This window comes from Capra hircus, chromosome 2 (assembly GCF_001704415.2).
Source record: "Capra hircus breed San Clemente chromosome 2, ASM170441v1, whole genome shotgun sequence".
NCBI classification, from domain to species: domain Eukaryota; kingdom Metazoa; phylum Chordata; class Mammalia; order Artiodactyla; family Bovidae; genus Capra; species Capra hircus.
In genome coordinates this window covers 9,728,350-9,750,738 of record NC_030809.1, presented here as the reverse complement: position 1 = coordinate 9,750,738, position 22,389 = coordinate 9,728,350, and the positions used below count along the sequence as shown (strand labels likewise).

At 50.9% G+C, this 22,389-nt stretch overlaps 1 long non-coding RNA gene across 1 annotated transcript; it reads right to left on the bottom strand.

Moving 5' to 3' along the window:
• On the bottom strand, positions 1,585-8,065 carry TRNP1. The gene is made up of 2 exons (XR_309830.2): positions 7,071-8,065; positions 1,585-2,289 (listed from the first exon to the last, which is right to left on the bottom strand). It is a non-coding gene; the product is annotated as a TMF1-regulated nuclear protein 1 (long non-coding RNA).

The following is a 22,389-nucleotide window of genomic DNA, read 5'->3' as shown; positions in this document are numbered from 1 at the left end:
CACCATCCTGCCCTTATACTCTGGTTTCACCTGGTTGGGCATGACAGTATGTCTCCTATACATATGTGTGACATGGCATGTTTGGCATGTGACAGATAAAAAAGCTTGCATTACTGTGACTTGGCCATTTTACAACGATGGCAGAGTGTAGCAGTTGTGCCCACTTGTACATTTTCTTGATGCATCCATGACACCAGATATGGCTGTGGTGGCAGGGTCAGAGGCCTGTATGGCAGCGGGCGTGCCTGTGGGTGTGTTTGGGGGAGGTGTAGTGTTTCCGGGTGTGAGAGAAACACTGACTCAGCGGCTGGCATTGTTCTCTGATGGACAATCCCTGAAGTCATCTAAGATGCCAGGACAGGAAAGAATTGAGAACTAGGAGCCAGAGAGGGGGAAGACTGAGGGAGGAAAAGACCCATACCCCTTCTCCTCTCCAAGCAACAGTCCATTTCCCCCCAGGACCCGCAGTGGGTAGGAGAGCTCCAGAGCGGGAACTGCCTTGTTATGAACTTTGGGGAATGAAAGATAGGCCTCCGGGCAGCTGCTGGACGTGTTGGCCCTTCCAGTCCCACTCTCTGCCCTCCTTCATGCCCTGTGCCCCTGGGAGGCTGACCTCTATGAACTGTGCATCAATGGCTCCCTTGTTCCCTGTCTCTCTGTTGGGCTCAGCCAATGAGAGTCCCCAGCAGGAGGTTCGGAGGGAGGAGGAGAATGGGGTGTTTATTTCCCTGCTCCCTTCCCAACTTCCCATCGTGGTGGTTGCCTACATCGCTCAACCAAAGGCCACTGCTCCTGTCAGGGTCCCTCTCCACACAGCTGCACTCTCCAGTTCCCAAAGCCCTTGCCTCCCCTCTCCCCTCTTTACCCCTTCAGGCCCAGGAGTTGTAAAGACTTCTGTTGCTAGCCCCACAGATAGCTGCAGTGCCTTGTTAGTTTCTTAAGCCCAGCCCACAACTTTGGAAATAGTCTCTCTAAATAAATTTTTTTTTAATTTATTTGGCTGATCTGGGTCTTAGTTGCAGCTCCCAGGACCTTCGATCTTCATTGCAGCGGGATCTTTAGTTGTGGCGTGTGAACCCTTAATTGCAGCATGTGGGATCTAGTTTCCCCCACCAGGGATAGAACCTGGGTCTGCGGCATTGGGTGCTCAGAGTCTTAGCCACAGGACCACCAGGAAAGTCCAAGAAAGAGTCCCTTTTAAAATCTCTCCCCAGTTTGAGTGTGCTCTTTCTCTGCTGGGACCCCGACTGACAGGTCCACCCATTCACCAGCACGGCCACACGCAGTTCCCCACGGATCACCGTGCAGCCATGTCATCACACTCACACCACTTTGTCCCATGAGGGCATCCCATCCCCGAGCTTCCGCATCACATCCTTCATTCGGGAAGACTTCCTGGAGAGGTTCAGCTTGGAGCCAAGTCAAGGGAGCATCCAGTCTGCAAATCCATCACCAGGCCCAGACTGCCAAACGAAACTAAACAGAAGCTGCTCAAGGAACTGCCAACTTAAAGAGCCCTGACAGGCACGCACAAAGGCAAGGTGGCACGGGCACTCACAGAGGAGACCTCAAGGCCACACAAGCTTATCTCACGTCACCGAGATTTATTCTTCCTGAATGTATACAACAGGCAACTGACTCCAGAGGCATCCATTTTGCAGAATTCTACAAGTTCTGGGTTGGGTGTCCATGTGGGCCCCTTCTGTCGACCATCGTGCTCCCTTTTTTCATTTAAAACTTAAAATTTTTATGTGGTCAACCCCTCTTCCTGAGAAAGAGGAGTCTCCCCTGGGAGCCAGCAGCCCATTTTCTTTCTGAGGGGCCGCAGGCAGGCACCCACACAGGGCAAGGATGGTGGGCAAAGGAAACTGAGGGATTGTTCAGAGCAACGTTTTCCCTCAAACAGCCCTCCTGCCACTGTTCGACTGAGCAACACTGGCATCTACCAAAATGGGGACCCCAGCTGTGCTGAGTCTTGTTTTTTAAAGAGAAATCCTTTTCTCAGTGGAAAGGTTTGCTGCTCTGTTAATCTGATTGCATCTCAAAGGACTTGTAACATCCCCAGTTGTACCATGTAAGCTGGAGTCAAATGCGGGAATATATAAATTCCTAGTAGAGGCAACTTCCCTAGAACCCAGCCCCTTGCCACTGCCAACTGAGGGGCTCCTTTGAGGTGAGGAGGGTGCTGCGCTTGTGCAGGGTGGATTAGAGAAGTCTTCCTGAAGGAGGTGAAAGGAGCAGAATCCAGAAGAGAGATCCTGAGTTGAGGCTTGGAGGAGCTGGGAGGAGCTGGAAAGAATAATTTCAAGAGCTTTCATTACCTCTCTCCCACACAGCCACCCAGCCCCACCCAAACCCTTCAGCATTTACCTCCTCAAGAGGGGCCTTTGTGGAGAGAAGGCGCAAGGGCAATATTTTGGAAAAGGGCTCCACTGGCTCCTGCCCTGGAAGGGGTGGGGGCTCCTGGGGCGAGCTCCCTAGGGCCTCTGTCCTTGGCTGGGATCCCCATTGGTCTGAGCAGCTGGAATGGAATGTTCCTGGGATAAAATGCCTGCCCCTCCTCCACATCTCCCCTTATGGAGTTCCTCGGGGAAGGCACTGGGGGGAGAAGGGGGACTGTTCTGGGAAGCCTGATATGGCGATGCTCTGGAGAAGCAAAGGCCCACACTGCCTGGGGGCTCTGTCCTGGCAGCCTTTCCTAAGCCAGGTAGGTTGGCTCCACGGAGCATTTACAGACCTTCTCTGTGTGCTAGGCACTTAATGTGACCTCTCACTTAATACTCGGAAATTATCTCCTCCCTAACTCCCCATAAAACACACACACACACACACACACACACACACGAAACAGGCCTAGAGAAGGGAAGTCATTTGCCAAAGTTCTCCCAGCTGAGCTCCAGGCCAGGACTAAACCCCAGGTCTTTCTTGTTCTAAGTATCAGGACACTTTCTGCCCCACCATGGAGCCAGTCAGCCTCCTCCTCTACCATCCCAGGCTCTTCACTCTCCAATCATGCCAGCCCAGGTGCACAGGGGAGGAGGAAGCCCTCCAAGGCAAACCCAGGCCCTAAGCATCCCTGACCTGCCCTTGCTGACTCAGCCTGACTCATACCCCAGAGCACAACCAAGCTAGGGAGCCAGCCTTTGGGGGGTGTGGCCAGACCTTGGAGGGATGGCACCATGTGCCACCAATGTCTGATCATATCCCTCGGCAGAACCAAGTACTAGGGTTTCCTGTACCCAGACTCAAAGAGCGAGCGCTCAGAAACCCATGTGGAGCCCTCAATATCTTGATAAACGGAAAGCCACATACCCTAATGTTGAAGGTGTCCCCCACTTAGGTGTTCTATGTCCTTGGGCCAGTCACTCGCTCTCCCTGACCCTCAGTTTTCTCATCTGGGAATTACTCCTACTTTGTTGGCAGAGTAGCTGGGAGGATTGAAACAGCTAATGGGTGTAAAGCGCTTAGCACAGTACCTGGCATAGATGTGGTGGTTAATATGCTATTCCTCAACAAAGGATTCCCTTCCCCTATCACTCCTAGCCAGGGTGCGGTCAAGATCTAATGCAGGAAGAAATAGGCTGGGGATTCCCAGCTTTCCCAACTACCTCCTCCCACACTGGATGTAAAGGCGGGGAGGAGATAAAGGTTCTCCTCCTTCAGTTCCGAGAAAACTGGGACCCCCAAGTTTTTCTGGAAGGGCCTGGCTGTCAGGGTAAGGGAGCCTTCTAGAGACTACCCACTGCAGGCTTGGAGCACCTTAGCTGCGAATTGTCGCTTCAACCCTGGGAAGCTACCTTGATCCCCAGTTGGCGGAGGCAGAGGTGGAGTGTTCTGATCAATTATCAGTCTAACGCATCTGGGAGGGGTAAAGTACTCTGGGCTTTTACTCAGACGGTACCGCCAATAGGTGCAACCTCTCTCTCCAGGAAAGTCCCTCCTGATGGACCTGCCCTCTGAGGTCAGAGGCCCGCCCTTTCTCTAAGTGACCGCCAGTACTCTCACGTTCTTGTCAGACCCTTAAAGCTCAACGCCTGAGATGCCCGGGCAATAGGAGTAGGGGCTGGCTGGGGGCGGGGATATGGACAGAAGGAACCTGCTCCAGGCCACGCCCCCACGCCCCGGGAAGCAGCCCACACTGCCCTCTGGTGGCGCGGCCCGGAGGCGCCACACTTGCCCAGGGCCAGGCAAGAGAGCGACAGGACTCATCCAGAGGAGGGGCAGGTTCCTCTAAATCCCTAAACTGGTCTTCCCGCCCCTCCCTTCGCCTTGCTGACATCCCAGCTTCACTAGTGGCCATGTGTCCTCGGTGCACAGATCCCTCAGGATCACCTGTCCTCAGTCCAGTCCCCAGGGCTAGATGGCTGGGCCATCTAGAAAGTGTTAGGAAGTCATGGCTCGAGGGGGCGGGGGGAGCGGCTACAATATATAACCAGGGGCCAGAGTTAGTTGTGGGGCTTCCCTGGTGGCTCAGCTGGTAAAGAATCTGCCTGCAACGTGGGAAACCTGGGTTGGGAAGATCCCCTAGAGAAGGGAATGGCTATCCGCCCCAGTATTCTGGCCTAGAGAATTCCATGGGCTGTGTAGTTCACGGGATCACAAAGAGTCTGACACAACTGAGCGACTTTCACTCACTGCATAGTTAGTTGCGAAGGCCTGAAGACAGCCCTCCTCCAACAACGCCAGGGCAGGCTGTCTAGAGGAGGGCTGGGAGACACAAGCCCTTGAAAGCAGAGACTCTCTGATCCAGTGCTGCTTCTTGAGCGCCTGGACTGAGCAGAGATCAATGTTTGCTGATTGAGGAGAAAATGGAACCTTCTAGAGGGATCCTGGGTGGGACATGCACAGGTGGGAAGATGACTTATATTTGTTGGTTGAGGGGTAGTGGACAGAGCACTGAACCAAGAGCTGGGGATTAAGTCAGTGAGCACTGTGAGCCCTGGCTGAGGCCCTTAATGAGAAGCCTGGGACATCTGGAAGTGGAGGGAGGGCACAGAGCTGCCTGTGAGCCTGGGACCAATCTCCATTCCTACATATACCTCTTACTCCAGCAAGAGCCATCTCTAATTCCCTATCCGCCCCACTGCCCTCTTCCAAACCAGGGCAAAGCTGATTACCAATAAATCCCAGAGAAAGGCAAAATTGTGGTGTCACAGAGCACTTTAAACCATTAGCTAAAAGCTTCTCTGGACCAAGAGTCCCTCCCATGCAAACAGTCCTGGCTGCAGCCCAGCACTGCAGCCTGAAGCTCCTCACTGTCACCTCAGGGAGTCCTTGTCCTCTCTGGGCCTCTAGACCCAAAGTGACCCAAGTGGCTTTGGAAGGTCCTTTCCCTCAGGAGACCGGAGGATACCAGGGCTCCTCACCCCAAGCTCTCAGAGTCTCTGAGGCCTCCTCCTGGACCTCCCCTCCCCAGCTAAAAATGGGTTCAGGAAGGCCTCGCTGTGAGCTGAGAAACCAGGAAAAAAAGTTTGGTACCTGGGAAGAGGGAGAGCTAGCTGGAGAAGGGATAGGTGAGGGCCCCTGGGGCTCTGGCTTTCAGAGCAGTGCGCCTGACCCCAAGGACTCTAGGATTAAACCAGATTCCCGTGACTCTTAGCTGCCTCGTTCTACCCCCTTCTCCCCTGAAAGCTGACATGAGAAGGGACAGCTATGTTCAGAGAGGGACTGAGGAAACCAGCCCATATCGGGGATGCAGTTGTTCTAGGTCAAGAGTCCCCAGTCTCTGGGATCTAATGACTGATCTGCTGTGGAGCTGCCATAATAATATAGAAATAAAGTGTATAATACATGTAATGTGCTTGAATCATCCCCAAACCATCCCCCCACCCACCCACCCAGCCCCAGTCGGTAGAAAAACTGTCTTCCCAGAAACTGATCCCTGGAACCAAAAAGGTTGGAGACCGCTGTTCTAGGTCACACGGCCGACAAGCTGACACCAGTTCTACCTAGCCCCTCCCCCTGGCCAGCAGAGATACAGCAAGAAGGACACACATACACCCTGGAACCTAGATCTGTCCCTAGCTGGCAGGTGACCTTGCCACTCTGTAAAATAAGGACTTCAGATCAGCTCCAGGGCTCCAGCAGCAAAAGCAGTGCCTGTTTCTAGGTGTGATGTAAGAGAATAAGACATTCTTCCATGATTTATGGGAGAGGACAGACTTCTGCCCTGTGTTAACCTCCCAACAAACCTTCCAGGAGGTGAAGACACCCAGTTCACAGACCAACAAGTGAGACTGCAGTCAGCTCAGCTGGTGGGCAGCAAAGCATCAGCCAGGCCATTCACAGCTGTGTGGAGCAGGGGAGTGGGCCTGAAGGGCATGTGGAAGGAAAGTGGATCTCATTTCAGGTCTGGCCCTTTAAGGCCCCACTTTCTAGAATCTAGAAGCTGATGACATACCTGCTCCCCTGGGGCCCATTACAGGATGTCACCTGGCTCCATCCCTGGCAGAGCCATCTTAGCGACAGGTTGGGAGCCCCTAGGAGAACCTGCAAACCTTCAGGCAGTCACCAAACATCTCTGGTCGTCTGAGTCAGCTGTCAGCCAAGCTGCATGAGGGCCTGAGGAAAGACCTGTTCCCCAGAAGTGGAAGGGCCTAAGCACAGTATGATGGGAGCAATTCCTTAACCTCTCTGCGATTCCATCTCCCCAAATGGGAAACAGGGCCTTAGGAGACAACTCAAAGCCACATCGCTGTGCCAGCCGCCACCCCATCCTGGGGCCTCATTATTCTGCCCTGCGAAGGGCGTGCCAGAGTAGCAGCCTCAAGGGCAAGACTCTTCTTACAGCCCCAAGGGACCCAGGAAAGGCAACGCTGGAGGAGGTGAGAGTGGGGTTGCTCCAACCGGTAAAAGTTTGCTGACAAACCCTTCCTGGCATCTGAGCGGCCTCAATGTGTCCAACTCTATAATGGGGACTTAGTGCCACTACCTCATTCCCCAGGAGTTCTGGGAGAGGCGGCAGCAGAAAGTGGACAGCTTTATTTAACGACCCAGCGAACTCTAGAAGCTCTAGGGAAGGGAGGTCTCCCCGCCCCGCCCCTCGGATGCGCCAGCCTCTAAGACCGCACCTCGGTTTCGCCTTCTTTACTGGGCCCCCGGCCCCTCGACCGTCTCTTCCTGTGGTCGGCCAATCTGTCCATCCGCGTCGGTGACGTCGTTCCACCCAGCCGGCGTCCGCAGTCCATCGGTCGGCACCCGGGCGGTGGTCTCTCGGGGTGGCCAGGGGTCCCGGCGCCGGAGGTCAGCGCTGGGGTGAGGCGGGGCCGCGGGGCGGGCTCCGGCGGAAGGGCGACTCCGGCTCTGGGCCGTGGCCCCGCCGCAGGCGCCCGGCGCCCCAGGGCACGCAGCCGCCCAGACCCAGCGCCGAGGCGAGCAGCGCGGGCGGGCGGGCGCGGCGGCCGCGGCGCGAGCCCTTCTTGAGGCGCGGCCCGTGCGCCGCCAGGTAGAGCTCGGCCTGCGCCACGCCGCCACCCAGGCGGCCCAGGCTCTCGGCGCGGTGCGCCAGGCGCAGCTCGGCCGCCAGAAAGACGCGGTGCAACTGCAGCACGCGGCTCTCCAGCTCCGACACCAGGCGCCGGCGGCCCTCCACCTCCAGCAGTCGCCGCCGCGCTTCGGCCAGCTCCAGCGCGCGGACGCCTGCCGCCGCCGCCGCCCCCGCGGCACCCGGGCCGCCGCCCGCGCCCCCTGCCGGCCCGGGGCCCCCCGCGGCCCCGCTAGCGCCCTGGCGCCAGCGCTGCAGCTCCAGCCCCTCAGCGGAGCCCCCCGACTCCTGGGCCGCTTCGGGCTGCGATGAGGCTTGAGCCCGGGTCGGGGCCAAGGTCGGACTTGGGGATGGGGCTGAGGGCACGACAGGGGCTCCCGGGGCAGCGGCGGCGGCGGCGGGGACCCCGGTTCCGCCGACCCTTCCTGGGCCCCCGGGCCGCAGGCGCTGATGCGGCAGCCCGGCATCCCCCGCCCCCAACCCCTGGCGGCCCCCGCTGTAGGTACGCTGGTCTGGCCGGCTGTTCCCCCCACGCGGGGGAGGATGGACGCAGCAAACACGAGTGAGGATGCAGCCGCAGCCCCCACAAGCGCTAGGCGAGCCGCGCGCGCACGTCTTATAGAGCAGGGGGCGGAGCGAAGGTCAGCACAGCCAATCAGAGACGTGCATGCCCTAAACCCGCTTCACATGCCCCGCCCCGTCAGGACACTGCCCGAACCCTTCTGGTCCCCTAATCCTTCGACCCACCGGCATCCAGTACCCATCCACCTCCTCCACATTTTGGGTGAAAAGGGGGCCGCATCGTTTCCGGTCTGACCCCTGAGTCATAAGCTTTGGTAGCTGGGGCTTAGAAATCACGGACCCCGGGCCCCACCTGCGGGAGAGTTTTGCCTGAAGCCACACTATGTGACAGTTGAAAGCTTCAAATAGAACTCAGGAGGCTTGTTTCCTGGCACAGTACCGAACGCTGCCTCGCCGCTGAATCGGCTCTACCTGGCCTCCCCAGCCGGAAACTTCACCAGGACACCCTTCTCCAATCTCCCGGAGGCCATGGAGAGATTAACGCAGAGGGGCAACTGGCCCCTCCTGGTGGAGATCTGGCAGGACTGACTAATCACCAGCCAGGCCCTGCACTTGCAGAGCAAACCTCAGCACTTGCTGCGGAACTTGGCGCAGCTTTCGCAAACCTTAGTGCCCGCCCACCCCCTTCCCCCCAGAGGAGCCCACCCTTCAGTGGGCAAAATTCTTTTCAAGCCCCTCTGCTCCTGTCTGCACCTCTCGGTAGGTGTCCCCACACCTTTCACAGAGAGGAGGAAACAGGCCCAGAAGGTGTAGTGGAGCCTTGCCCGTGGTCCATGGTTCATTCTGGACCACTGAATGGGACCAGCTCAGCCACTCATGCCCTTGGGAAGCTCAGATAACCTGGGCTCACTGTCACTGAGGGGACTTTGCTTAACTGGGACTTTAGTCATACTGGCAAAATGATAGAACTGAGCTCTAGTTATTTTTTCCACAGCCGCAGTGGATCCTGCCATACCCCCTCCAAGCATTGACGAGACACCATGGCACTGCCATCCACTGGAAAGCGCCATCAGAAATAAAAAGGCTCTGTGTTAAGTGGTGGCAGGGGCAGGAGGGCTGGAAACCAGCTGAGAGCGAATGAGAAGTGCAGCAGACACTGGGCTCACAGGAGGGGTCGCCGGGGGCTGGCGGTGGAGGTGGATGGGGGGGACGTGCCCAAAGTGTGGCCGGTGTGACTACCGCCTCAGCCTGAAGAGGAGGCTGAAGGGGACGCAGCGCTGCCTTGATGTGGAGAAGGAAGAGGAGGTTGGGGGCACACCGCCTCCACACACTGCACCCCGCCCCACCCCCGCACCGTCATGTTCTCTAAGTGCTTTTAAGTGCCTTTGATTGAGTGATGGGAACTCGTGGGCGTGGGCGAGACAGCTTGGCTCCCAAGAAGCAGCTCCGCAGGGGCTGGGAGAGGAAGGAGAGGTCCATGAGGGGGCTGCCAAGCTCAGTGAACGGAAAGGGAGGAAGACTCAGGAGGAGGGCGTGAGGGGAAGTGTGTTCAGTGACCAGGAGTGGTGGAGGCGCGGAGGAGGGCGAGGGGAGGGACTCAGTCAATGTGGTGGACTCAGTGAGGCAAGAGGAGTCTAGGGGACGCGTTGGTGCTAGAGGCTCACAGAGGAAGAAGGAGAAGGGAAGTTCAGTGGGGAGGATGGGGCCTGGGGAGTCAGAGGAGCTCAAGGGATGACGGAATGCCCTGTTGCTTGGCGTCATCCCTTTGAATGGTCTCCTTTGTGTCATCGAACCTGTATCCTTCTCTGTGCAGAAGACCCCTCCCCCATCACTGTGGGGAGAGCTACAGGTGATCATCACGCAGATCACTGCTCCCCACTTCTGGGGGATGAATCAAGGGGGGAAAGATTAGGACTTACCTCCACTTCCACCATCGACCAGATCCAGCGAACCAGTCAGATCTGAGTTCGAATTCCACACACACTGCCCATCTGGGTGACTCTGGGCAAGTTGTTTCTCTGAATTCAGCCTACATTTATCGAATAGATGAACATTCTCATCTTTCCACAGCATCCCTAAGGGAGGGGCATCAGGATTCTTTGTTCCTGGGAAACCGAAGCCCAGAGAAGTGAAGATAATTGCTCAAGGTCACACCACAGATCAGTGACAAGACAAAGATTCAAACACAGATCTGACCCCCCCCGAAGGCATAGCTCTGCTCCCTGCTGTTTTCTGATACGTCCCCTGTTCCTACCCTCTATGGCATTTCCCACTAGTTATATATATATATGTGTGTGTGTGTGTGTGTGTGTGTGTGTTTATTGTTTAGTTACTTAATAGTCTCTTCCCAGACTGCTTTTGCTTTTCATGAGAGTCCTTCAAGTTAGGTACAGTGCCTGTCTCCATAAGGTCACTCACATAGTGTTCGTTTGAATTCAAAAATAATACTAGGGTATTCAGAGCTAATCAAGAGTGGAGAGGTCCTCTTCTTCATTCATTTGTTCATTCACCCTTTATTTCACTCACTTGACAAATCTGATCATTACCTTCTCTGTTGAGCTGGCTGCTGGCGGTAAAGCGGTGATCAGATGCGGCCCTGCCCTCAGAGAGCACACAGTCCAGGGGGGACACAGGTGACTGCAGTTATCTCCTGGGATAGGAGAAAGAGAGTGGCAGTGGGAACACAGAGCCAGCACTGAGTCCAGCTAGATGGAGAGGGGATCAGGGAGAGTTCCCCAAAGAAGAAGACATTTACACAGAGATCTGAAGGATGAATCAAAGTGCAAGATGAAGAGAAGGGGATGGGGGACAAGAAGGGAGAAGGATTCAGAATGGGGACACCACGTGTACAGGACCAGAGGTGAGAGACCTTTGGCATCTGCCAGCTTCCTTAACTGCCCTGAGCTCCATGCTCCCAGGAGTGGCCAAGGGCCACAGCCAACCATCTCTTAGGGTACAGCCAGCCCAGCTAACACAACATTTGGAATTAGAAAAGACATTTTTAAACTAATGATTATTCTTTTCTTTCTGATCTTATCAAAGTTGTACATTCTCTTTGCAGGAAATAGAGAAAATACTATTTTTTTAAAAGGATAGAGAGGAAAGGCAGCTGGAATTGGCAAGACCTGAATTTGAATTGAAGCTTAGTTCTTTCCAAGCTGCATAACCCTGAGAGAGGTGCTTTTTCTGTGAACTTCGGGCTCTGAGGAATGGAACCATTAATACCTATGGCACAAAGACATACAAAGATCAAGGATTCCTCCAAGGTTTCACAGCTAGTCATGTCTGTCTGTGGTCTGAGTCAGAGACCTTGAAAGAGAAGAGGCAGGCTGGCAGCGAGGTGGAGGGGGGCGGGGACCTGGTTTCAGAGTCTTATCCATTATATACACACCCCTTTCAGGACAGCAGCTGCGGACACAGGACCTTCCAGAGGGAATGGAGAGTGCAGATGTGGCCCAAAGCAGGATCCCGTCTGTCAGCTGAGAGGGGGCTGGGGTAGGAAGTCAAGGCTTGAAAAGTCGACTTCCATCCCAGCTAGAAGATTCAAGGCCTCGGCTAAGAGATCCAACACCTCCATTTCAGTCTCTTCCTGGCAACCTGGCCTGGCACCCTCTAGGATGTGATATCAGTTTAATAATTTAGCAGATGCAGATAAAGATAGCAGCTCTGAAAATAACCCAGCTCGGCCTCAGCCTACATCTCCTCTTTCCTCAACAGACTCCCCTGTTGAGGGTCTCTGGTCTCCCCGCACACCTGTCAGTACCCCTGTCTGCCAGTGGGCAACTCGTTCAACAATCTCTTCCGTTTTCTAACTTCCTCCTCCCTCTCACCTCATAGTAAGAGCTTTTGTATTAATTAGGGCTTAAAGGAATCTTGTGCTAGAAGTCAGAAGATTTGGGTTTAATTCATTATGTGGACCTGTGTTGAGCAAGTCCCTTCTCACTAAGCCTCTGTTCCCATATTTGTTAAATGAGACCCCTGGATTCCTAAAGGTGGCATGAACAACATGTCTGGGTAGAGGGAGGACAGTGACTTGGATGGGGACTGGATACCTTCCCCAGGAAGGCACAGGCGCAGTGTCAACCATCTCAGTCACGCTCCATCCAAAGACCTCACAGGTTTTCTTTCTTTTTTTTTCTTCCCCCCTCTTGTGATGAAAATTTTGCCCTGGATTTTACTCCTAGAATAAACAGCTGTGACTTGTGTTCACAATGGATGTAGCAGGTTTCACGTGTTATAAGGGCTCCAGCGCGTTTCTGAAAAGTAACAATTTTACTTCCCTGTGGGATGTTGGAAAGAGCAATGCCCCTTGCCCCTGGAAGCTTTGCTCAAATCACCCCACCTTTATGGGTCTCTGTTTTCACAGCTCTGAAGTGGCCAGGTGGGACTTCCCTAGCGGTCCAGCGGTTTAAACTTCGCCTTTCAGCGCAGGGTGTGGCTTCAGTCCCTTGTAGGGGAGCTAAGATTCCACATGCCTGGCAGCCAAAAACCCACAACATAAAACAGAAGCAATACTGTAGCCAATTCAGTAAAGAATTTAAAAATGGTCCACTTCCAAAAATCTTAAAAAAAAAAAAGATGGCAAAGTGTCGAAGGGTAAGAAGGACAAGGTTAGAGTCTATGCTTTCTAGATTGTAAGTTCCAAAAGGGATGAGTCGGAATCTGCCTTCCTACATTCAGCAATGTAATTAAGCATATGCCGTGTACCAGCCACTGTGCAAACTGCTGGGAGTACAGCAATGAATAAGAAAAGCACAATTCCTGTTCCCACAAAAGCTTACATTTCAGAAACCAAAATAATTAAATCCCAAGAAATGTGCCATGAAGGAACAATAAAATACCTGTCGAAATTTATTGAATGCTTACTCTGTACATGGCACAGAGTGCCTATCTTTTGAGGTACTATTATTAACATACTCCCATTTTACAGATAAGGAATCCAAAGGACAGATTGGTTAAGTAACTGTGGTCAAGGTGACATGGTACAGGAGCAGCAAAGCTAGGATTCAACTCCCAGGCAATCTGCCTCCAGAGCCTGTTTTCAACCATGAGGTCATAGTGCTTCCCGAGAAATCATGAACAAAGACTAATCTGGTGACATGATAGAAAGGGGAGTCAGGGTCAGCTTCTCTTTTAAGAGGGGACATTTGAGCTGAGACCTGAAAGAGGAGCAGGAGTCAGTTATGTGGAATTGGAGAGAGAGATTTCCCAGTAGAAAAAATAGGATGTGCAAAGGTCCTGAGACAGAAAGATCAGGGTGTTCAGTGCCTACTAAGCCAGCAGGAAAATGGGGAGAAGTAAAGTCAGAGGAGCTGGGTCTGGGAGTCAGGGTGAGGATTTGGGGTTTTACATTAAGGCCAGGGGAAGCTTTTGAAAGGTTTAAGTGGGGATCTGATTTTGCTGTTAGCTGTGTAGGGGATAAACTGAAAGGCAGCAAGAGGAGGATGGGGGCAACGGGTTAGGAGATTACTGCCGTAATCCAGCTGAGAGAGGATGGAGGCCAGGCCCCGAGTGATGGCAGGAGGTGGGAGGAGGGATGGATTTGGATTTTATTTGGAGATGAACTGAGAGGACTTGTGGATGGATTAGTGTGGGGTTGAGGGAATGCTCTCTGGTTTTGTGGATAGAGCTGCAGAATGAATTGTGGTGCCCTTGACTGAGATGGGAAAGACCAAGGGCAGAGCAGGTTTAATAAAGAAATCAAGGTTAAGAGGTTTTTTTTGTATTTGGATTTTTTTTACCCCCTACATGATAATTGCTTCACTACAAAAATAAGGATCGAAATGTCTATAGTAATGGTCCATGTATCTTCCCTTTTTTTTGAGTCTAACTAAGGTTTCCCAGGGGGGGTCAGTGGTAAAGAATCCCCCTGCCAGTGCAGGAAACACAGAGACGAAGGTTCGATCCCTGGGTCGGGAAGATCTTCTAGAGAAGAAAATGGCAACCCACTTCAGTATTCTTGGCTGGAAAATTCCATGGACAGAGGAGCCCAACGGGCTAGAGTCCGTAGGGTCGGACAGGACTGAGTGACTGGGCACCCATGGACAAGGAACAGTATACATTGCAAGGGGTATACATTCAGTTCAAAGGTGAAATGATTTTTTAAAATAACTGACATTAGCACAGCAACATTCAGATGTTATGCTTGAGTTACTGTGTGTTAGAAAATGAAAGTCTGACTTGTAAAGTCATGCTCTCTGCATCCATCTAACACAGAAAGACAAAACTCAGTTTAAAAAAGAAGTAACACAGAATGGAAAAGCATATTTTACTAGATAGTAAAGCGCTACACACATACGGAATAAGTAAACCTTTGGAAACAATCTTGCTGTGGATACCTATTTTGGAAACTGTCTTCTGTTTTTCTTCTTTCCTCTCAATACTCACAGAATACTTCTGATGCTTTTGGTCACCAAATGTGTGCATGCATTTTCCCATGCCAAGCAATTCTACACTAGCTGGGTGTCCTGTGATTCAGTGTAATTTGATTCTGACACTAACGCAGACCCCGCAGGTAAAGGGCCTATTCCCACAAGACTGCCCTTCACTTCAGACACCAGTCACAAGTAGTAGATCCCCAAGTTACCACAACTTTGTCTGTCCAGTTCAGTTCAGTTCAGTTTAGTCGCTCAGTCCGACTCTTTGCAACCCCATGAACCGCAGCACGCCAGGCCTCCCTGTCCATCACCAACTCCCGGAGTCCACCCAAACCCATGTCCATTGACTGGGTGATGCCATCCAGCCATCTCATCCTCTGTCATCCCCTTCTCCTCCTGCCCTCAATCTTTCCCAGAATCAGGGTCTTTTCAAATGAGTCAGCTCTTCACATCAGGTGGCCAAAGTATTGGAGTTTCAGCTTCAACATCAGTCCTTCCAATGAACACCCAGGACTGATCTCCTTTAGGATGGACTGGTTGAATCTCCTTGCAGTCCAAGGGACTCTCAAGAGTCTCCTCCAACACCACAGTTCAAAAGCATCAATTCTTCGGTGCTCAGCTTTCTTTATAGTCTACCTCTTATGTCCATACATGCCCACTGGAAAAACCATAGACTTGACTAGACGGACCTTTGTTGGCAAAGCAATGTCTCTGCTTTTGAATATGCTATCTAGGTTGGTCATAACTTTTCTTCCAAGGAGTAAGCATCTTTTAATTTCATGGCTGCAGTCACCATCTGCAGTGATTTTGGAGCCCAGAAAAACAAAGTCAGCCACTGTTTCCACTGTTTCCCCATCTATTTGCCATGAAGTGATAGGACCGGATGCCATGATTTTAGTTTTCTGAATGTTGAGCTTTAAGCCAGCTTTTCACTCTCCTCTTTCACTTTCATCAAGAGGCTCTTTAGTTCTTCACTTTCTGCCATGAGTGTGGTGTCATCTGCATATCTGAGGTTATTGATATTTCTCCCGGCAGTCTTGATTCCAGCTTGTGCTTCTTCCAGCGTTGCTCATAATGTACTCTGCATATAAGTGAAATACCAGGGTGACAATATACAGCCTTGATGTACTCCTTTCCCAATTTGGAACCAGTCTGTTGTTCCATGCCCAGTTCTAACTGTTGCTTCCTGACCTGCATACAGGTTTCTCAACTCACCTAGAAATCAGAGGTTCCCACAATCCCCCCTGAAAGAAAGAAAGAAAGTGAAGTCACTCAATCATGTCCGACTCTTTGCTACCCCACAGAGTATAGCCCACCAGGCTCCTCTGTCCATTGGATTTTCCAGGCAAGAATACTGGAGTGGGTTGCCATTTCCTTCTCCAGGGGATCTTCCCAACCCAGGGATCGAACCCAGCTCTCCCGCAGTGCAGGCAGATGCTTTAACCTCTGAGCCCTAGGATTCAATAATTTGCTAGAACAGCTAGAAAATTCAGGGCAACACACTTACCAGTTTATTATGTAATAAATGGTACAGTTGAACAACCACCTAAAAAGATGCAAGGAGTGTGATCTGGGCAGGTCCTGGGCACAGGAGTTTCTGTCCCACTGAGTTGGGGTGCACCACCCTGCCAGCATTGGGTATGTTCACCAACCTAGAAGCTCTCCAAACTCTGTGCTTTGGGGAATTTTTATGAAGTCTTCATCACTTGAACATGATCAACTCAATCTCCAACCGCCTTCCCCAAGGATGGGGTAGGGGCAGGGGCTGAAGGTTCCAAACTTCTAATCATGGTTTGGTCTTTCTGGTGACCAGCTCTCATTCTGAAGCTATTCAGGTGCCCATCAAGAGTCACCTCATTAGAACAAAAGATGCTCCTATGACCCAGAAATTTCCAAGGGTTTTAGGAACTCTGTGTCAGGAACTGGGGGCATCTATATAACCCATTATTTCACAACACCCATACTGGATATCCATGATAAGTAGGCAAGTGTACAGAGGCTTCTGGAAGTCAGCACTGGAGAGTCACAGCTGGAGACTTAAATCTGCAGTCATCCATAGATGGTACTTAAAGCCATGGGACAGGATGAACAGCCTTGGGAGAAGGTGTTGATGGAGAAGTGGACATAAGTCAGAGACACCATGCTTAGAAGTGGTGATGATGGAGAGGGACCAGCCAAGGAGCCTGAGCAGGGACGGTTGTCAGTACAGGAGGGAAACAGAAAAGAGAGCTGAGCAGTAAGTTGAAATTAAGGAAGCAGTTATGGCAAATGCAGACCATTCTTCTGTGTACGCTTTGTTTTGAAAAGCAGAGAAATATGAAGTGGTAGCTGGGAAGAAAGTGGGGTCGAATGTGTGTAGTTGCTAAGTCACGTCTGATTCTTTGTGACCCCATGGACTGCAGCCTGCCAGGCTCCCCTGTCCTTGGGATTCTCCAGGCAAGAATACTGAAGTGGGTTGCCATTTCCTCCTCCAGGTGGAGTGGAATAGGGATTCTGTAAGATGGGAGCTGCTAGGAGCACCTTTGTATGCTGATGGGGTTGATCTAGTACAAGGGAAAATAAGGCTGCCTGGTATTATCAACTTCATGTGGGAGATTCTTTTTTTTTTTTTGGCCACCCTGTGCAGCTTGTGGAATCTTTGTCCCCCAACCAGGATCGAACCCAAGTCCTCTGCAGTGAAACTGTGGGGTCTTAACCACTGGACCACCAGGGAGGTTCCCGTGTAGGAATTCTTTTTTTTTTGTTGTAGGAGATTCTTGAAAAAGCAAGAGAAGATGAGCTCTCCAGCAAGTTCATTCCTACCACAAGCCTTTATTAAATACTTACTGTGTACCAGACACTTTCATGTGCTAGAAATATAGCGGTGATCAAGATAAGCAAGATCCCTGTCCTCTGAGCACTTTCAATCCAAAGGAAGAGAAGAAGGCCATAAAGAATCAAAATAATTAAGATCATTTCAGATTGTGTTACATGTTTTGAAGAAAGAAAACAGGGTGATGTGATAGAGAGTAACTCGGGCCTATACCTTAGATAGATAACTCTAGGATGACGGGTGGGTAGCTGTGGGTTTTGCCTTCCCACCATTCATTTGTCCTACTTTTAGTAACAATGTATTTATATTTCAGGGGAAACCACTGCTGCTACAAGCTCAGTGCACGTTTCTTGTGGGGCTGAACCCAGCCTATCTCCAGGAATGGGTTTATGATCCTGGGCTGGCTAAGGAAACTCAACCCTAGGAAGTTTCCCAGAACTACCGAGAAAGAGAAACTTTCTTTGTCCAGGAATTGTTGACTAAGCAGATTATAAACCTGGAGCTGCAGGCAGTCATCTTGCCACTACAAAGGAAGTGCGTGCCTACTGCCTGGCAGGAGAGCCCAGACACAGGGACCTAGTGAGTGTGGAAGTCACTTGAGTCAGCTGATTCCAGTTGCACCTAAAGGTACCCTTGGACTTTCTGTTAAGTGAGCAAACAGATTCTCCTGTGTTTCTTAAGCTATTCTGGGCTATTTTGAACTTATAATTGAATAAGTCCTGATTGATGGAGAAAGCAAAGCAGCAAAGGAGCCAGGCTTAGAAGTGCTGTGCTGTGGTTAGTCGCTCATTCGTGTCTGACTCTTCGCGGCACCATGGACTATAGCCTGCCAGGTTCCTCTGTCCATGGGGATTCTCCAGGCAAGAATGCTGGAGTGGGTTGTCAGTTCCTTCTCCAGGGGGTCTTCCAGACCCAGGGACTGAACCCAGGTCTCCCACATTGCAGGCAGATTCGTCACCATCAGGGCCACCCAAGTTAGGTATAAAGCACCATTAACCTGATAAAGTGCCCCCTCCTGGAGGAGAGAGTTTCTACATATTTTGGGATTTTGTAAGGAAAATGCCTGCTCTCCCTATTAATTCAGTCAACTCTGATATATTTTTTTGCTTCATTGAGATATAACTAACATACATGTGTAAGTTTAGAGAGTATAGAATAAATCAACTCTATGTATAAAATAAATTAAAACATTTTTGTGGACCCCTAAAAGTATTGAGAGAGATGGGAATACCAGACCACCTGACCTGCCTCTTGAGAAATCTGTATGCAGGTCAGGAAGCAACAGTTAGAACTGGACATAGAACAACAGACTGGTTCCAAATAGGAAAAGGAGTACATCAAGGCTGTATATTGTCACCCTGCTTATTTAACTTACATGCAGAGTACATCATGAGAAACACTGGACTGGAAGAAACACAAGCTGGAATCAAGATTGCCGGGAGAAATATCAATAACCTCAGATATGCAGATGACACCACCCTTATGGCAGAAAGTGAAGAGGAACTAAAAAGCCTCTTGATGAAAGTGAAAGTGGAGAGTGAAAAAGTTGGCTTAAAGCTCAACATTCAGAAAACGAAGATCATGGCATCCAGTCCCATCAATTCATGGGAAATAGATGGGGAAACAGTGGAAACAGTGTTAGACTTTATTTTGGGGGGCTCCAAAATCACTGCAGATGGTGACTGCAGCCATGAAATTAAAAGATGCTTACTCCTTGGAAGGAAAGTTATGACCAACCTTGATAGCATATTCAAAAGCAGAGACATTACTTTGCCGACTAAGGTCTGTCTAGTCAAGGCTATGGTTTTTCCTGTGGTCATGTATAGATGTGAGAGTTGGACTGTGAAGAAGGCTGAGTGCTGAAGAATTGATGCTTTTGAACTGTGGTGTTGGAGGAGACTCTTGAGAGTCCCTTGGACTGCAAGGAGATCCAATCGGCCCATTCTGAAGGAGATCAGCCCTGGGATTTCTTTGGAAGGAATGATGCTAAAGCTGAAACTCCAGTACTTTGGCCACCTCATGGGAAGAGTTGACTCATTGGAAAAGACTCTGATGCTAGGAGGGATTGGGGGCAGGAGGAGAAGGGACGACAGAGGATGAGATGGCTGGATGGCATCACTGACTTGATGGACGTGAGTCTGAGTGAACTCCGGGAGTTGGTGATGGACAGGGAGGCCTGGCATGCTGCGATTCATGGGGTTGCAAAGAGTTGGACACGACTGAGCGACTGAACTGAACTGAAAAGTACTGAGACCCCTAGGTACTATGCTTCTTGTGCCCAGTGGATAAATCAGCCCAAATGATTAACACCATTAAAGGAATGACTGTGGAAAATTCTTCAACAGATGGGAATACCACACCACCTTACCTGCCTCCTGAGAAATCTGAATGCAGGTCAAGAAGCAATGGTTAGAAGCAGACATGGAACAACAGACTGGTTCCAAATTGGGAAAGGAGTACGTCAAGGCTGTATATTGTCACCCTGCTTATTTAACTTATATGCAGAGTACATCATGCGATGTGCCAGGCTGGATGAAGCACAAGCTGGAATCAAGATTGCTGGGAGAAATATCAATAACCTCAGATATGCAGATGACATCAACCTTACAGCAGAAAGTGAAGAGGAACTGAAGAGCCTCTTGATATAAGTGAAAGAGGAGTGTGAAAAAGCTGGCTTAAAACTCAACATTCAGAATACTAAAATCATGGCATCCAGTCCCATCACTTCATGGGAAATAGATGGGGAAACAAAATGGAAACAATGAGAGACTTTATTTTTCTGGGCTCCAAAATCACTGCAGATGGTAATTGCAGCCATGAAATTAAAAGACACTTACTCCTTGGAAAAAAAGCTATGACCAACCTAGACATCATATTAAAAAACAGAGACATTACCTTGCTGACTAGTCAAAACTATGGTTTTTCCAGTAGTCATGTATGCATATGAGAGTTGGACTATAGAGAAAGCTGAGCACAGAAGAATTGATGCTTTTGAACTGTGGTGTTGGAGAAGACTCTTGAGAGTCCCTAGGACTGCAAGGAGATCAAACCAGTCAGTCCTAAAGGAAATCAGTCCTGATTATTCATTGGAAGGACTGATGCTGAAGCTGAAACTCCAATACTTTGGCCATCTGATACAAAGAACTGACTCATTGGAAAATACTCTGATGTTAGGCAAGAATGAAGGCAGGAGAAGGAGACAACAGAGGATGAGATGGTTGGATGGCATCACTGACTCCATGGACATGAGTTTGAGCAAGCTTCAGGAGACAGTGAAGGACAGGGAAGCCTGGCATGCTGCAGTCCACGGGGTCACAAAGAGTCAGACACAACTGAATGACTGAACTGAAAGGAACGGTTAACACCATTTTCAGAATATTTTTCTCTGGAAGGATGAGGAAAAGGGAGGCCACGGAGGAGGATCATACAGAGGGATACAGAGGACTTCAAAAGTACTAAAATGTCCCATTAAACTAGTAGTGAGTATCTTCATTTTTGCTCTGTAAACAATACATATATTTTTATATGTGTGTATATGTACATGGATATACGCAATATATTCTTCTATACATATAAGACATTTCACAGTAAAGATTTTACAACAAAAAATGTAAGGACAAGGACTTCCCTGGTGGTCCAGTGGCTAAGACTCCATGCTCCCAATGCAGGGGGCCTGGGTTCAATCCTTGGTCAGTGAACTAGATCCCACATGCCACAACTAAAGATCCCAAGTGTCACAAGTAAGACCCAGGACACCCAAATAAATAAATAAATAATTTTAAAACAATGTAAGGACCAGGTCATGCGGGGAGGGAGGGGGAGTTCATCTTAAAGATCAGGGTAGGGCCTCGCCCACCACAGCACACAGAAATTTGCTCTGAATCATTTAATGACCATCTGGTTCTGGATCAAGACCCTTGTGCTCACACTGAAGCTACAGCTCTGCCTGCCTGTCTGCCACTGCCCCCCACCATCACAGGCATGGCTGGTGGAGGTTCTGGGGATCCTCCTCCAGGCTCCAGAAGGATGCAGGGTTGGCCCCAGCTGCTCAGCTGTAGGATGCTAAGGAACAAGGACTCTGCTAAGGGATGGATTCCCAGATCCAGAGGGATACAAGGGTCTGGCTCTGGGACAGAAAACCAGCCAGATCTTCTAGGGACCACAGTCAGAGGCTCTTTCCCAACCTCTTAGATAAGGGGTGACAGTGTCAGTTCAGGCTTCCTGAACCCAGGAAAAGGATAGATCTAGGCCCTGGGTTCAAGGGGACAAGTGGCATTCAGAAGACTGGACCCCACACTGAATGTGCCCTAGAGGACCAAAGATTCTGTGTGCCCAGCATGGCTGGCACTGAATGGCACAGTCCCTGACCTGAAAGAGTCATGCTGGTCAGGTGACCAGGGAGGCCTGGTGACCAGACTGAAGGACCTTGTTCACGTCCGATTCTGTAATACTCCTGGGCCTTGGCCCAACCCTAAGTGCTGTTCTGTGTTGAGAGTCCAGCAATAATGGAAACTGGATTTCCCACCAGCTAGATGGCAGGAGAGCTCTGAGTGGGTTTTTAAAAAACAGCCTGTATCTTCCCTACCTGTCTGTGTGCGCCCATATTCATACCCACACCTGCTTCTGCCTTTTTTCCTCACTTCTGTCTCTTTCTGACTTTCCCTGGGTCTGTCTCTATCTCCATTTCCAGGTCTTTCTCTGATTCTGCCTTCCCCTTCCCCAGCCTCCCACCTACTACAGAGAGCTCTGGTTCCAAGAAAAGAAGCTTTTGCTGTGAGTGCATCAGATGCCAGGACCTCCCCTTGCCACTCCCTCCATCATTTCCATGCCCCCTTCCTGCTGTATCTGAGACCTGAACTCAGCAGCCACCCTCACCCCCACCGCCACCCCCAGACAAGCCGGACGGGAGGAAGAATAGAGCTCCGGCTGGACTGGATCGGCTTGGACGTGGGGCTGCCTTTCCTTTTGGAGGGGAGGCCAGAGCTCAGATGGCTCATGAATTATTGAGCTCCTGTGCTGGCGGCTCCACTTGGCAGAGTGCTGGGACACTCGCCACCAGTCTAGAAGAGTAGGACAAACTCAAGGTCATTCAGGCTGAGCTAGGCGAAGCCCTAAGCTCCCAGCCTCCTTCCTATCCCCTCACCTGAGCCCCCAGGGCTAAACCTGGCAACTCCACCCTTACTCACTTTATAGGG